Here is a 16,423-nt window from a genome sequence, read left to right as displayed (position 1 = left end):
GTGTGTGTGTGTGTGTGTGTGTGTGTGTGTGTGTGTGTGTGTGTGTACGCACTTGTGTCTGTGTTCCTTATGTGTGTGTAGCGCTTCTAATGCTTCTATCAGCCTTTAGTCATGCTGGTGTTATTTGGAGCAATAACACCAAGCCTGACAGTTTGTCTCTCTTCTATCCGTTACTCAATAGCATAAAAGGCAACCCTGACCTTTAAAAGAGAGAACTAATAGTTGAATGAAAGAAAGCCAGGAAGTATGAGCAGTGAGAGCGGACTCCTGTGGGGGGGAAAAAAGCCATTCTGACACAGGAAGTACAATAGATGTAGAGCTGCAGCAATTACAGAGGTGTCGCAGAGTGTTACACAGAGTGGAGTGCATAGAATAAATTCATTACTGCTGCAATAAATGGAGCAGAACACCTATACACTGAGACGCAAGAGCACTGACTCTAATAGTTACTATGAAAAATGCACACCAAAAAAATACTGTTAAAAAATGCATACATGTAGTTTTTTATGAAATGTGCACATATTCAGTGTGTATGTGAGCAAAATTTGGTCAATTTATTTGAATTCAACTTTAAATATGCATGGGGTCCAAAAACCTGAGACTAATTGTATGAGATATGCATTAATTTCATAAATAATTTAATTAATTTAACAAAAAAAAATAAACAATAAAAAATAACAAAGTTAAAATTAAACATTTCATGAATGTCACGTGCTTATTATCAGTGACTTTTAAGTGCAGTTTATAAACCCTTGCAGAATTTTTACAAATATAAGGGATAAAAGATATTATGTTTTATAATTTAGTACTGCCCTTCAGAAGCTACATAAGATATTTACATATAAGGCAAAATAATTACAATTCTCCTGTTCAAAAATGTAAACCCGCTTGTTTCTTAATACAGTGTTTTGTCACCTTAAGCATCATTGAATGTTTTACCTTTTTTTGAGTCCCTCAGTTTTCCTAAGTGTGAATAGCTGGATCTCAATATCATACAGCCATAGTTGGGATGAGCTCAAATCTGCAGAAGATGCGTAAAAATCAAAGAATGTGCAGGATTCGTTTTTTGATGAAAAGTCAATCGTTTCACTACTCACTTGTGCACTATTATCACAAGACATACAAATAATGATCATCATCGAAGCCACACACCATAATAAGAACCACTTTTGAGATTTTGAACAGGTTCATTTCAACATAAATATGTAAGTATCCTCAAGTTATATTCATAACATGATCAGTGCAGTATTAAATTAAGAAAATGCTATTTTTATGAACCCTCTTTATTATTTTTTTAATGATAAACATCTTTCAGATTCCAAAGGAACTTTGCAAACTTATGCACTTAATTTCTAATTAATTTTACAGTTTATTTCCAGTATATATTATGCTTATTTCCAGGTTTAAACTGCATTTTAAATCTCACATTTTTGTGTGGTCTCAGACATTCGAACCCACTCCATTTTTTTTTTAAAGATATCAAGAACGATGATTAAAAGCAAAAGCTTTTTAACCACACAACTAATTTATACAGTGATCATTTTTCTGCTACAGCAAACACCTGCAAACTGTGAAAGCACACCATTGTGGACCTACAGTTCGCTAAAGCTGAAATCTCCAATCTAAAATAACTTTTGGCCTTTCGGTCTCCATAGCATCTTTTCAACAAGATTAACGTTAAATAATGTGCATTAGTTCATGAGTGTGCAGTTTCTGTTGACTAAAAGGCTGGTTGATGATTAAGCAGATATGGGGAGTATTTAGCATGTTATTCTCCCCCTGCTCTCTTTTGGACTCTTCCTTGGCTCTGTGCCTAGTGAGTGTAATTTGGATGAGTACTGCTCGCTTGCCTTTGGGCTCATTAACAACAATATAAACAGTAATTACAGTGATCGCCTAATTAATTCATTGAAAAACGGGCGAAAAAAGGAAAGCACTGAATGGTTAAGATGCAAGCGCAAATCTTTTGCCTAGATAACAATTTTATGGCAACATTGTTGACATAATTAGCAATTTCACGTGCCACAATACAACTTCAATAATTACAACACTTTTTTCTAGAATTCATTTATATGCATTCTCCTCTTATTGTTTGTAGAGATTTCCACAGTGCCCATCATTTGTGCAATTGTCCCTTCTCTGATATTGCTGATAAAATTTACTACTTACAATCTACTTCTTTTGTTCCAGAGCCAACAGTGCATTTCTGTCTGGGCATCAATATGATGAGTCTGCTGTGTGCTTAGTCTGAAACGAGTGAAAAAAATGTTCATGTGACTCTCAGCTCTTCATTATTGGTCTTAATTAGCTTAATTAGTGTAATTACTTAATTGTGGTTAGTTAAAAAATTATAAATACCTACCGGTAAAAGATGAATAGCTTGTAAGAGAAATTAATGAGCTTATATTTCATTAATACAACCTTTACTAATATTTTTCCTTTGAAATTTCATTATTTTTTTCCCCCTTATTTAATAGTATCACCTATATTCCCCTTATGAAACATACTAGGAATATACTGCAAATATTATGCAATATTTTAATTAGTACATTTCCATATATGTGAAAATACTGCTTATATTTTTCAATTTACTGCAATATATGCACAATATATGCATGGACCATGTATGGTAATATATTGATAATTTGATACATATATATATATATATATACGTATATATATAGACACAGTACCCTATATCTACATATTATGAAGAGTATTATTTAATATAAAATCGCATACATTATGATATATAAAGTAACAATATACGGCAATCATTTGTATTATTCAATATAATATTAACACAATATATTATGCTGTATATTTTCAACATACATTAAATAATTCAGTATATTAATTGTTAAAATATAAGGAGATATATTTTCCTTGCATAAGGGTTACCTACATTGTGTTTATTTTTCACAGCATCTGAAATACAATTATTCTAATATCTTAAATAATATTAGCTTTTGATTACATGGTGAAAGTTGAAAATATATTAAAGACTTGCACGGATAAATTCAGATGATTTTAAGATGAGCAGATTGCTTCTTCAGTAATTAATCTGGAATCTAGATAAACTGTGACAATAAGCTTCTCAGCTGTTGATCTGCGACTGTTTTAAGCATTGTTTTTAACGCCCTAACAATGTAAGAGCAAGATATTTTAGTGACAGACACTGATCATTGATCAGCAGTGAAAGCAGACAGGCAGAAAGCATGAATGAGCTCCTGGGCCACATGGAAACCAGGCTGTAGTGGTGCCAGCTGACTGGTCGCCAGCAATGGAAACTTCCCACAATTAACACAAATTACTGACAGTCTGCCAGCTATCAGCGCCTGGCATCAGCCTCGGGCCTGGCAGCCATGCAGAAATAGGAGGTGGGATCATATACAACAACGATAATGTGTGCTTCTGTGTGTTCATCCATTATCACCAGTGTCACTGCCAATATGTGTCTCATGTCTCTGCATGTCATTTCTACGTGGCACGAGAGCGGTGTGTGTGTGTGTGTGTGTGTGTGTGTGTGTGTGTGTTTATAAAAATAACTCATGAAGCATTTGTTTGTTAAGGTTAATCAATCTCTAATGTAAGTTTTTTGTATAATTTAAACAAGCCCATCTTCAAAAGGCAAATCTAAGAGTGTATTACCCTGAAGTCCACATGCATTTCAGATCTGTGTGGTAGGTTGTAGAAAGTGTTATTTATCTTCTCTTGCCACTGTTATCTACTTATCATTCATATTGTCCAAATCCATAGTCGGTAAAAAGAAAAAAGGAATGTGATGTGGCACAAGGGTTTAAAATGACATATTTCCCATTCTGGTTAATTGCACATAGAAAAACACAGAACAAGCACAGACTGCTGCAGATTTCAACTGTTAGATTAGAGTTATAGCGCCATCTAATGTTATAAAGAGGACAACACATTTCTAGCACCTTGAGGCATTTCACAACACTGTGAAAGTTTGGGATGTACCTTCCATGCCAAAATTAACAAAAACAATATTTTGAAAAACTACAACTACACTGTCAGAAAAAAAGTACAAAACCTATTATAGTATAGTGCCTATTATAGTCCCTGGTACTATATAGCAATAATATATGTACTTTTAAGTTACTAAGTTACTGTACCATTCAAAAAGGTACAACGATGTACCTTTCCGCTTTTGTACCTTAGGGTACAGTGCCAGTGACAGCTTTGTACCTTTTTCTGACTACAGAAAGAGTACTATATAACTAACTAAATACATTTCATGAATGACATCCCAGGGCTTGCAAGACAGCAACTTAGTAATAGAGTATATAAATAACCAAAGTTGTAAATCTAAATAAACATCCGTGGAATCTAGTGTAGCGTTAAGTGGTTCAGGCTGAATTGCAGAAATTTGTGGAGAAAAATAAAATTAAATAAAACGCCCATCTTTTAAGCAATGTAATTAAGATTTGTATGGTCAATACAGCTTATTGTTATAGTGAGGTAAATGTTGGAACACAACCTTATGGGGCACTTTTTTCTGATTATTTTTTGAGGGTCTGTTTATTTTTGCAAGCTAATGTATGTATAGACACTTACTCTAAAGGCAGGAGCCAACACTATTAGCAGTTCTATAATTGATCAAAAGTTTATAATAAAAGTGCTTTTACAAGAAATCTAGAATTTCTTTTAGCTTTTTTTCTAGAAATATATATTTTCCTTTAAATCATTTTAGTGATTGCAATGCAATTGTTTGCAATGTAATGCAAACTTTCTGTGTTGCTAAAGTATACCCTTACGAAAAAGAAGTTTATTCAAGTGTGCTATTAGTATACTTCTTTTAAACTAAAAATAGGAAAGTATACTTTTAGTCTATTTTTTATGTACTTCTCAGAAATATACTTAAAATGACATTTAAGTATACTTGACTTATACTTAGAAAAAGTCTAAATATATTTGAGCTATACTTGTGTTCCTAGAATCCGTGTTTTCATTGTTATACTGTAGGGGGCGCTAGTACACATCTTCTGTACAGAATTTCCAAAAAAACACAAGTGAAGAAGAAACCGAAACAACAGATGCTTCCACATGTAATCTAACACGATCATCAGACATAAAACAGCATCAAAACTGTGCAACGTTATGGAATAACATGTCGACCCATGAAGAGGTAATAATAACTGTCAAGCTTTGGGGTGTTGATCGACTCTATCTACGTTTTGATTATCATTCTGAATCCAATTCATAGTCTTTTTTCAGCTTTTTGTTCAAAATGTTGTTTCTTTTTTTATTTTTTATTTATGAAACTTATCCACATTCAAGTGTTTAAAAAAAGAATGCATGAAGCTAGAATAAAATGTTTTTGTTTACAAGCAGATACCCTGTTCTTTTGATGTTTTGTATGTTCAGATATTCATGTAACAAAATATATACAAATGAATCCCTAAATAGGGACATAATAGTATACTTAAAGTATGATGTAAAGTTCACTTAAAGAAAACTTACGAGTATACTTGCAGTATAAAACTACTAAACTAGTAGTTTACTAAGAATATACTTCAAAGTGTACTAAAAATGCAACTACAAGTATTTCATTAGTAAACTATTCATTAGTATTCCTATAAGTTCACTTTTAGTATAGTTGCAGTACAAACTAAACATTTTGATGTAAACTAGTTGTGTACTCAAAGTTTACTACTGTTATACTTAAAGTATACTTAAAAGTATACTTTTATATACTAAAAAGTGGGCCAATTTAGTCCCAAGGAGTATTGAAATAGTACACTTACAAGTATACTACTAGTACACTGAAATTTGTATACTTACTACATAAAGTATACTTAAAAATATACTTGAACTTTACTTAAGTATACTTACTAAAATAAACTTGAAGTATACTACTTTTTGGTAAGGGATAGGCTACACAACAGAACGTTAAAATGATGGCTCCTACAATATCCCCAAATAAATGAACAAATAAAAAGTGATACTGCTTTCCAAGAGCAAAATGAAAGGAATAACTGAAAAGTAAAGTCCTGTCACCAAACCCATGTGACTTTTTTTTAGTCAGTCAAACTCAACAGGCTGATGAGAGGAAGGTAAACAGTTCAACTCTACCATACTACATAACAATACTCCATATGATTCGTGTGCGATATTCCAATTTTTTTAAGTCATTTGATTGCTTTTTGTGCAAAACAAACCGAACTTTAAGACGTTATTCAATCAAAATATTGCCATCCCCGCTTTCCATTCTAGCGCGCATGCGAGAAACATCAAAAGGAGGAGGACCTTTCTAGTTTTTCTGTCGTTTTTCATTTAATATCTTTTGTATCCTATATTTTGTATTATAATCTAAATACCATTATGAGTAAAAAATTAAAATTTGCCTTTCGATTATATTTTTACTCGTTATGATATAAATACTACATGGAGGTGCTGTTCTTTGTTGTTACTGTAACACCACTAGATGTCAGTAAATTCATAGATTTCATAATATTTCTCAACGTTTCACGTTTGACTCTTGCTGTTGAGTAGAATGTATATATTTTAAATACAACGTATGCATCAAACGTGAAATCAAACGGCGTCTTCTTATAAACTGCATATTTCATTTTTGTTGTTGTATTAGATACTACCCTATAAGTAAATTCCAACACTTGGAAGTAATAACAACTAATATTAAGACTTGTTATAGAAATCTAAAAACGCATTTGAAAACAATACATCCGCGAAGATGCAGCCATATTCTCTGAAATATACAACAAAAATAAATGCGTATAAATACTGATTAAGAATCATATCCACAGGCTTGATACTCCTCTCTGAGCTGCAGCCAAGAGGAAGGCGTGCCGCGCAGATGACGTCATCCGACATGTCTCGTGCCACATTCCCCAAACTGCGCGAGGGCAGTGAGAGAGAGACCGTTCTCGGTTTAATTTCTCCACAGTTCTCGTTTTGTTCTCTGCCGCTGCATAGGACCCTACAGCTGGTTTTGTTTCTTGGCTTCCTCCAGTCGTCTGCAGAAAGTGTGTTACTGTGAGTATAGTTTTCTTGTTTTCCTAAACTTTTCTTCAAGTTTGCTGCTGTTTGTCGTCGTTCTTTCTTTGAGCTCTGTGTTTGTTTTGTTGTTCAGCTCATGACTGTTTCTTGTCTGTGATAAACAACGTAAAACCATCTAAAGAGGATGGCGAACAACTGAGTTTCTTCGCGTTAATAGCCGATAACGTCGTGTGGTTTCTTAACACAATTCGTTGTTTTTACGCTGACATAACGTGTGTTTTAGCCTGTTAGCTTGATAGTAGGAAGTCTCCTTAAACCTCAGCTTGTGAATGTAGGTCTTCTGAACGCTAAACTAAGCTCGTTATACTCATTTAAACTGCTCTTCCAGCTCCTGACACAAACATTTTGAAGGGCTCCTGTAGAAAGATTTGTGTCAAGTATTACCGTTAGCTACTAACAAGAACAGATGGTCAGATGAGCGTTTTGACGAATTGTTAGATTTACTGCCACACATGAACTCTGAAATGACAGTTTCTCATGTGAACTTTTTCACTTGAATGGTCTGCTGAAGTTTGCTTATTAAATGCCTGTTGTAGATGTTGATACATTATTAGTGATGTTTCTCTTGATTGTGTCTTGAAATTTCTCCAGTGTTATCATTGAGGATAGATCTCAGATGGATGTCATTCATGCTTTACAATGGCATCCTTCAGAGCGTGTGAGGTTTTGACACTGAAATGGCTTTTAAGCATCTTTAAATATCTCTCAAGTGTCATGAACCGAAAGAGCCAATGTTTTTGTCTTTGTTTGAGATTGCCAAGGATGCTGCTTAAAAGCAGTTTTGATTATGAAAAACCTTCTGATCAGACACAGGGCAACTTTTTGAGCAATTTTGACTGGCAACTTTTTTTGAGAAATATTTCTGGGGCACTTTCCCACTGAAAATGGGTAACACATTTCTTTCTGGATATTTTAGATCGGTCGTGCGCCCTGTGTCTCACCTGGTTGCCCGCTGACTGCAACATTAACCAAAGTTGCCCGGCAACATTGCTCAAAAAGTTGCCGCGTGTATCATCAGCCTTAGAGGTACTGTATGTGAAACCTGTTATGTTCATTCAAGAAGTCTTCTTGAAATAGGCATGTTGTCATACTGAATAGGAATAGCATGAATGCTTCATTTTGAAATTGTTCGATTTAATGCATGTGTGTTTTTTCTACCGGTGTTTGAAGAGTTCATCCATGCCTATTACAGTTCCTAAAAAAGATGAAGTCCTTTGGTCTGTGTACTTTGATGACTGCGGTTGAGGAGCCCAGATCTGCCTCCTCCCTCATTTTCCCACTAATGCAGACCAGATGGAAATTAGAGCCACTGATGCAAGCCAAGAGATAGCAACCGTGTGTTCCCATGCCAATGAAAGAGAGAGAGTTGGCATACAGGATCCAAGCAGGCTGACCATCCTGCTGTCACTTTGTGTGAAGAAGAGCCACTTAGAATAATGCATAATATGTTATGTAGGTGTGGAAACCTCGCAGACATGAAGCTTCACCTTACAGACCGGCATGCATGACAATGCCGATTATGGTCAATGACCTGTAAATGTGTGGTCTCACAAAAACTGACAGCACCAGTATTCCTATTTTATTGTCAAATCAGTCTTAATGAATGGAAAGATATGCTGAAAAATTACTTACCTTCAGGCCATCCATGATGTAGATGAGTTTTTTCATTGGAATGGATTTGGGGAAATATCATCACTTGCTCACCAGTGGATCATCTGCAGTAATTGGGTGCCGTCAGAATGAGAATTCAAACAGCTGATAAAAGTATCACCGTAATCCACACAACTTCATCCCATCAATTATTATCTTGTGAAGTAAAAGTTGTGTGTTTACATAAATCCATCATTAAGGCTTTTTAACTTTAATCTCTAACTTCTGGACGAAATACCAGTCCATAACCCATAATAATTCGTCCCTCGGTCCATCCCCTGTTGTCCTCTCACCTTAAAAGCCACCAACATGTTTGTTTAGAACTGTTTTTACTTGTAAACAATGCTTGATCTATGCACATTTCTCTCCTGATTCAGACAAGACAATTTTTTCACTTGAGAAAGCAATATTATGGATAGAGGACTCATATTTTAGCCAGAAGCAACAGTTTGAAGTTAAACTAATCTATCATTAAGATGTTTTTATTACAAACACAGCTTTTCACTTCACTGGTTGTTAAATGATGGATTGAAGTTGTGTGGATTTGGCCTACTTGTGGATTATTGTGATGCTTTTATCAGCTATTTGAACTACTTATTCTGACGGCACCCATTCACTGCAGAGGATCCATTGGTGAGCAAGTGATGTAATGCTAAATTTCTTCAAATATGTTAAAGGAATAGTTCACCCAAAAAGAAACATTTTCCAAAGTTTCGTTCTTATGTTGAACACAAAAGAAGGTATTTTGAAGAATTCTGAAGAACCAAGCAGTTGTTGGGAAAGAAATACTATGGAAGTCAATGGGGACCATCAACTGTTTGATTACCAGCATTCTTCAAAATATCTTCTTTTCTGTTCACCATAAGAAAAAAACAAATACAGGTTTGGAACGACATGAGGGTGAGTAAATAATGACATCATTTTCATTATGGGGTGAACTATCCCTTTTTAAGTTGAAGAAACATCATCTACATCTTGAGGGTGAGTACATTTTCAGCAAATAAATTTTTTTGAGTGAACTCATTCTATAATATATTGTATTTCATAGCATATGTGTTTGAGGTGTTTATTGAGCCAGGTTCAGTGAACATCAAAGGGCTGATGAAGGTTTGATGGCAGATGTACATACAAAAGCAGCCAGAGCCATAGGTTTTATTTTTTGTAGCTGTTGAACAACATAAGAACAATGAGGGGATGAGTCAAGGTTTCTGTTGCTTAGAAACGAGCACCCACCCAGAAGACACCAACCTCTTTTTTTTTTTTCTTTTTTTTTTTTTTTCAACATTAACCCATTCTTTCAATAAATAGTTTGGTCTTTTTCCACTCTCATTTCCATAATTCAGACCCCAGTTGAGATATCTTGCATAAAACAAATGGCTTCGCTAATGAAAATTCGTCTGTTGTCTTTTTTTTTTTTAAGTCAAGTCACCTTTATTTATATAGCGCTTTTAACAATACAGATTGTCATACAGAAACAACTGTTCAGTCTTACCTGTGAAAGATAATACCCCGAGATCTGTTTTTATTATTGTGCGACGGTTTGTAGATGCCCAAGCTGCAGACGAGTAAGGTATGTTTTCTTCTGTCCCGATATGAGAGTTGCCCGCACCAATATCAGAATCAGAATCAGAATCAGAAGAGCTTTATTACCAAGTATGTTTACACACACAAGGAATTTGACTTGACGACAGGAGCTTCCAGTGTAGAAGAAAGTACAAACATAGTGCAGATATACATGATAGTGCAGGCAGACATACATAGGAATAAGACAGTAGGGATGTAATATAACACTAATATAATAAAAAAAAATGTCAGGGCTCTATATACAGAAATAGAAGTATAAGAAAAAATCTAATTGTTTAGATAAATATACAGATATGTTTATTAGTGTGCAGATATACTGTATGTTATTTACAAAGTGTGCAGTTTAATATAAATATAACTATTTTAGTTGTGATGGACAATGTATAATTATGAAAGATTAATTGTTCAGACTGAATATACCCTGTGGGAAAAAACTGTTCTTGTGCCTGGCTGTTCTGGTGGTCAGTGCTCTGTAGCGCCGACCAGAAGGCAACAGTTCGAAGATTGAGTGGGCTGGGTGTGAGGGGTCCAAGGTGATTTTTTTAGCCCTTTTCTTCACTCTGGAGATATAAAGATCTTGGAGGCTGGGCAGAGGGGCACCGGTAATCCTCTCCGCAGTCCTGACTGTCTATTTGCCAGTTCACTAGGATCTAGTTGTGGTTTCTTAATAAGAGGCTTAATAACCGCCAGCTTGAAGCTTTTAGGTGAAGAGTTCCCTGGACGGCAGCTAAGGAAAGCAGCCTGGTCAGCTGGTCAAGCCTGTTGATTTCTTCTGGCACTAGGTGAGGCTCTCTGTTTCTTTAAGAATAGCTTTCATGATAAATCTATCTGTAAATCTATTACAGAACATTTGGTGGGTTTTGTTTTAACCAGAAAAGGCCTTGCAGTCTGTGGTCGTCATCAAAACAGGAAGGAAGTGACCTTGAGGTTTATGTTGTTGAATTACTTAAATGGTTGCATTTGTTTTTGGTTAGTAATGACTCTTTCAAGAACACAACTTAAAACTCTCTATAAGCTGCTGTTGCCTAGTTACAGAGAGGAAATAAAAGCCCACATTTGTCACTTAAATCAGTACATTTCTAGCATGGTGACTGCCTATTGAGAGCAATGAAATGATAGGTTATGTGAGGCTGTATTCATTTGATATAAGAGCAAGACATAACCAAGATCTTCTCAATAACATCCAAACAGATTTAGGCTGACAAAAATTTGTTGTTATGAAATTGTGAATAGTGGACAATTAATGGCCAATCCTGACTCTCTCATTTCATGTTCTCTCAATTGAAGATCAGGTGACTTTCACAGGAATTTTCTTCTGAAAACCACTGTGTCGCTGCCCAAATCATGTTGCTATGCCTGAATGAATACGCCTACTGGATCTCATATCCGTAATCATAAATTGCCTGGAGAGCTTGAAGTCTCACGTCTGCTGTATTTTCACTGGCTGCATGGCTGTACTCCGTTTACATCCTTCTTTTTCCCCAATACCCTGCATTAGAGTCTCAGAACATGTGCTTTGGGGGACTTTTTCCCGGCTTTTAACATATGCCATCCTCTAGGTCAGTGGTCCTCAACTGCTCTGCACATTTTGTATGTTTCTCTTATCTGACACTCAGTTCAGTTCATGGATCGCTCTCATAACGAGCTGATGTTCTGAATCAGGTGTGTTAAATAAGGGAGACATACAAAATGTGCAGAGCAGTGGGTCCCAAGGACGGGAGTTGAGAACCACTGCTCTAGGTAAAAAAAATAAACTGAACTTTTGTGATGTAAAGAAGTTTTAAAAAAGGTTTGGCAGAATAATGAGATGTAAATAACAATGACAAGTGTAACATGCGTGAAAACTCCACACATCTACCAGAGCTTCTCTACTTAATCAGTTATCTTTAAAAAATAAAAATAGATAAATAAATAAAACAACATTACATTACTGTGTATTCAGCAGGCAAATTCATTCTCAAGTGAGATGTTATGGAAATGTTTGATGCGTAAGCCTAAAACATGGTGGAATCCAAACAAAATCCATGTGTGCAAAACACTCATTATTATTAATGTATACTGTAACATTTACATTTTATGTATGTTTTTGCTATTAAAATCCACAAAATTCAGTGGAAAATAATATCTCTGCAAAACAGAGTTCTTCGACTGATCATTAAAAATCACTCTTGACATGATAAATGTGTTTATGTATTTGTTTTACAGATACATTGCTCATAGTAAAAACGCAGTGAAAATAGTGCTCTATCAAGAGGTATTTTGCAATTTGTATTCTAAGATGAGAAATGGCTTGCAGCATTCTATAAATAATCTTAAACCCAATCTTTTTTTCACTTTATCTCCGGACAGAGGTATTCAAAACTTGGCTCAACTCTATAGCTGATCTCATTTAACTCAGTGGTCGTGTTATCGTATTGCTGATCTAGCCCACACAACGTTATCTCTGCCCAGTGGGTTGGTTGAAAAGGTTGTTTCCCTGAGGCAGTGAAACGCTGTTTTCTGTCCATGTTTAAAAGACTTGGCTCAGTCGACAAGCCTCAGGTTATTTCAAACTAAAAATGCAACACCTTTTGTTGCTGCGGGTACTTTATTGTCATAAGTCCTCTATTGTCTGATGATGGCTGAATCCCAGTATTGCACTGATGCCCAGACTAGTGCTAAATGCACTCACTTTGCTTTATATGGTTGACAGAATTTCATGAAGAACTTGCAAGTTGTACGGTAAAATTAATGTCCTATTTTTTTTTTAATTTAATATTGAAACAATTATTTACTTGTTTCAGTCATTGTTATTATTAAAAGTCTTGACATTGATATTTATATTTTAAATAAATATTGATCAAATGCAGCCATGCAAAAGTGGTATTCAAAGCACCATTGTACAGAAAGAATCAAACAGAAATGAAAAAATCTGTTTTTGTTCACCTCAAATATGTGGAAAATATTTGCTCAAGACCTATTCCGAACACCTGTCCTTTTCTATGTGGGTCAGGTTTAATAGGCATGACAACAACCTGCGGTAACCTGATGTTTTGTTTGTGGAAAAAATTTGCAGATTAATTTTTGCATGTTGTTTTTGAAGAGCACGTTCTACGTCTATGTCTGTGAGAGCAAATGTATACTGGACCCAAATGAGCCCCTGGATCGATGACATGAACTCCCAGTCATCATGGTCACGTGTCATCAAGGCCTCAGTGATACTGACGCAAGTTTGTGTGAGTGATTCTTACCTAATGTTAAGCTGTAAAACCAGAACATCATTTTACAAACACCTGCTGACTTTAGTACCTCATAAATTTAATTCCTCTAAATCAGGGGTGTCAAACTCAGTTCTTGGAGGGCCACAGTCCTGCTGAGTTTAGCTGAAACACACCTACCTTCAGTTTTCAGGTAATTGGAGACCTTGATTAGCTGGTTCATGTGTGTTTAATTGGAGTTGTAACTAAGCTCTGCATGGCTATGGCCCTCCAGAAACTAAGTTTGACGTCCCTGCTCTAAATCATTGGGGGTCCTACGAGTATGTGACTAGAATGCTCATGAAAAAGTTTGCAATTTATCTTGTGAAATCATGCTGCAGTTTTATAGGAACTGTGACTTTACAGACATTTAACCAGTCATGCTGTCTTTGACGTTCTTTTGAGCTGCAGTGCGTTGTGAGCGTGAGAGACCCAAATGGAGAAAACTATTGTAATTGGCTGTGTTTTGTGATTGATTGATCTTGCGTCATGGCCCATTTTTCACGTTTTGTTTGAGCAGACAAATTGCCTGGCGCTGGAATCTGGCCTCGTCGTGCCTGGTTAGGACACGGTTATTAGTCCTTCGGTTTCCATTAGTCCAGTCATCTCCGTTATTACATAATCATCAGGGTATTTGTTTGAGGAAAATCTGTGGCTATCGATGCAGACGTTCTGTCTCACTGAGGATGTTCACATGAATTATGCTCCGAGCCACATCCCCATTCTCACATTCAAATGTCACCTCACACCAACTGTGTGGAATCAATGAAAACTCAAATTCAACGTGACCAAGTGTTTTTGGTAGGGCTGGGCAAAAAATCGAATGTGATTGTAGGAGCCATTTATAGGTTTTGTCATATTGTTTTATGTTTTTCCTTCTTACTTGCATGTTTTCTGGAGTTTGTGTGCGCCCTCTACAGGACAAACCATAAGATAAAGCCACAGGTGTCTAATGAGATAGCGTGGTCTACTGGGAGCACACGCTCTTTAGACCTTCTTTCTCCCTTTCAATGTTTTCTGGTGCTCTTATAGTTTGCAGCTTGAATTATTTTGTATTTTACTTTCAATGTTAAGTTGCATCAGTTTATTTTTTGTAACATGCAAGATTAATAAATCAACTGTGATCTACTTCATTTTCTTGGATTTTAATGGATAAAAGAGCAAACAAAGAGGTGTCTAAAATTTCCCCGGCAGACCCAAGAAGTGAACTTTTAAAGCAAGTAAGGGTCACTACATAAGTCTAAAGACCTGGCTTTGAAATCGTTTGGATTATTTGAGTGCAACATGGAGTAACTGACGTGTACAAACCAAGACTCGCTTTGAAATCACTTGGATTTGGATCATTTAAGCGCAACAAGGAGCCAGCGGGTGATCGCGGACAAAGCAAGGTGGTATGTAAAGTTTAAAACATTTTGTGAAAACAAGTTTGTGGAAACAGGAAAAGGTCAGAAGATGTTTAAGCATGAGTATGCCGCAAGATTGACTTTGCAAATGCATGAATTTTCAGTGTTGAACCCGCAACCTTGCTATCAGTTTGCAAAATAAAGAACTTTTAATTGATTAGATAAATATGACTGAAGAGTCAATTGAGCCAGAAGTTCTTGAGCGTCAGGAAACTCATGATGATTCTCTGAAAGACATGGAGGAAACAATATATCAGTTGCGGGCGAACAGGAAAATAAGATTGGCGTTGTTAACACGCCAAATGAACATTGTTAAAGGATTGTTGGAAGATGATTTAAATGTTGTTGAAGTCAGACAAAGCATGGTCAAATACAGGAAATTACTGGATGAATTTAAAGATGCTCATAAGTCTATCCAACATCTTTTAAGTGAGGAAGAGCGTAGAATGGATCTTGAGAAGTGGTTCCAACCTAAAATGGACGCAATTCAAGATTTTATGTCATGTGTGACTACCTGGTCGTCTAGTACCGCAGTTATAAAAGATGCTGATGTTGAGGTTGATGCTCCTGCTGACAATGTTTCCATAGTATCTTTCAGGTCAAAAGAGTCTACATGGAGCTCACGCAGTTCACGGAGCTCGCACAGTTCTCGGAGTTCACACGGTTCACACTTGTCAGCACTGATTGAAGCAGAGGCGGAACATGCTGCTCTAAAGGCCCGTTATGCTGCATTAAAAGAGAAACATGCACTAGAGGAAAAGGAGCAGAAGCTAAACCTGAAGAAGGAGCAAATAAGACAACAAAAAGAAACATTGGAAATGGAATCTGACTTGGCAGCTACCACTGCTAGAATTAACGTCTTGAAAGAAGTAGAAAAACCAGTAAGTTCAGTAGATGCAATGAATGAATATATTGATAAAGAACAAGATGCATTGGAGTTGAAAAAATCTCTGATGGTACCAGGTGACTCAGTTAAAGGTGTCAGTCCTAAAGAGCCGCATTCCGCATTTCGAGACCAAAAGGAAAGCAAACCTCCTCTGAAACATCCCAAAGCAAGGACAGTCACTTGGAAGCAGGTTCACTTGTATCTGCACAGGCGGAGACGCATACTGCCTTTAGAGAGGAGCGGCAACATCTTGAACCAGTATCCAGCGCTGTTAAACTACCAAGACCTGATGTGCGACACTACCCGGTGCAATATCAGACTCATGCACCCAGCCACCCAAGCACCCAGTTCAAGGTCTCAGCCAACACCTCAAAGGAATCCAACACCTTCAGCAGACACTGCTTTGTATAGTATTTTACGTAAACAAACTGATATCACGGACAGTCTTGTGAAACAGACATTCTTGTTCTCTTTGCCTCAGAAGGAAGTCAAAGTTTTTGAGGGAGAGCCGCTGGAGTTTAGAGCATTCATTAGATCTTTTGAGGACACTATTGAGAGTAAAATTGACAATGATCAAGATAGGCTGTGTTTTTTAGAACAGTTTACCAGAGGGCAGCCTAAAGAAT

The 16,423-nt window shown here is 36.2% G+C and overlaps 2 long non-coding RNA genes across 3 annotated transcripts in view; one reads left to right on the top strand and one right to left on the bottom strand.

Annotated features, from left to right (window-relative positions):
* The window catches only part of LOC107684188 (uncharacterized), a 4,742-nt gene extending 2,498 nt beyond the window's left edge, over positions 1–2,244 (bottom strand). The window contains exons 1-2 of one of the 2 annotated variants that reach the window (XR_001633825.1): positions 2,047–2,244; positions 940–1,021 (exon numbers count right to left, since the gene is read on the bottom strand). This is a non-coding gene — a long non-coding RNA (uncharacterized LOC107684188). The remainder of the gene's footprint in view (positions 1–939; positions 1,022–2,046) is intronic. The other variant, XR_001633824.1, reaches the window with a different exon arrangement.
* Positions 2,245–6,813: 4,569 nt separating this feature from the next.
* On the top strand, positions 6,814–11,802 carry LOC107684187 (uncharacterized). Its single transcript, XR_001633823.1, has 3 exons — positions 6,814–7,014; positions 10,977–11,054; positions 11,560–11,802. It is a non-coding gene; the product is annotated as an uncharacterized LOC107684187 (long non-coding RNA).
* Positions 11,803–16,423: the final 4,621 nt, after the last annotated feature.

This window comes from Sinocyclocheilus anshuiensis, unplaced genomic scaffold, assembly GCF_001515605.1.
Source record: "Sinocyclocheilus anshuiensis isolate Anshui unplaced genomic scaffold, SAMN03320099.WGS_v1.1 scaffold1893, whole genome shotgun sequence".
NCBI classification, from domain to species: Eukaryota; Metazoa; Chordata; class Actinopteri; order Cypriniformes; family Cyprinidae; genus Sinocyclocheilus; species Sinocyclocheilus anshuiensis.
The sequence above is the reverse complement of the archived record's forward strand: the minus strand, read 5'-3'. Positions and strand labels throughout refer to the sequence as shown.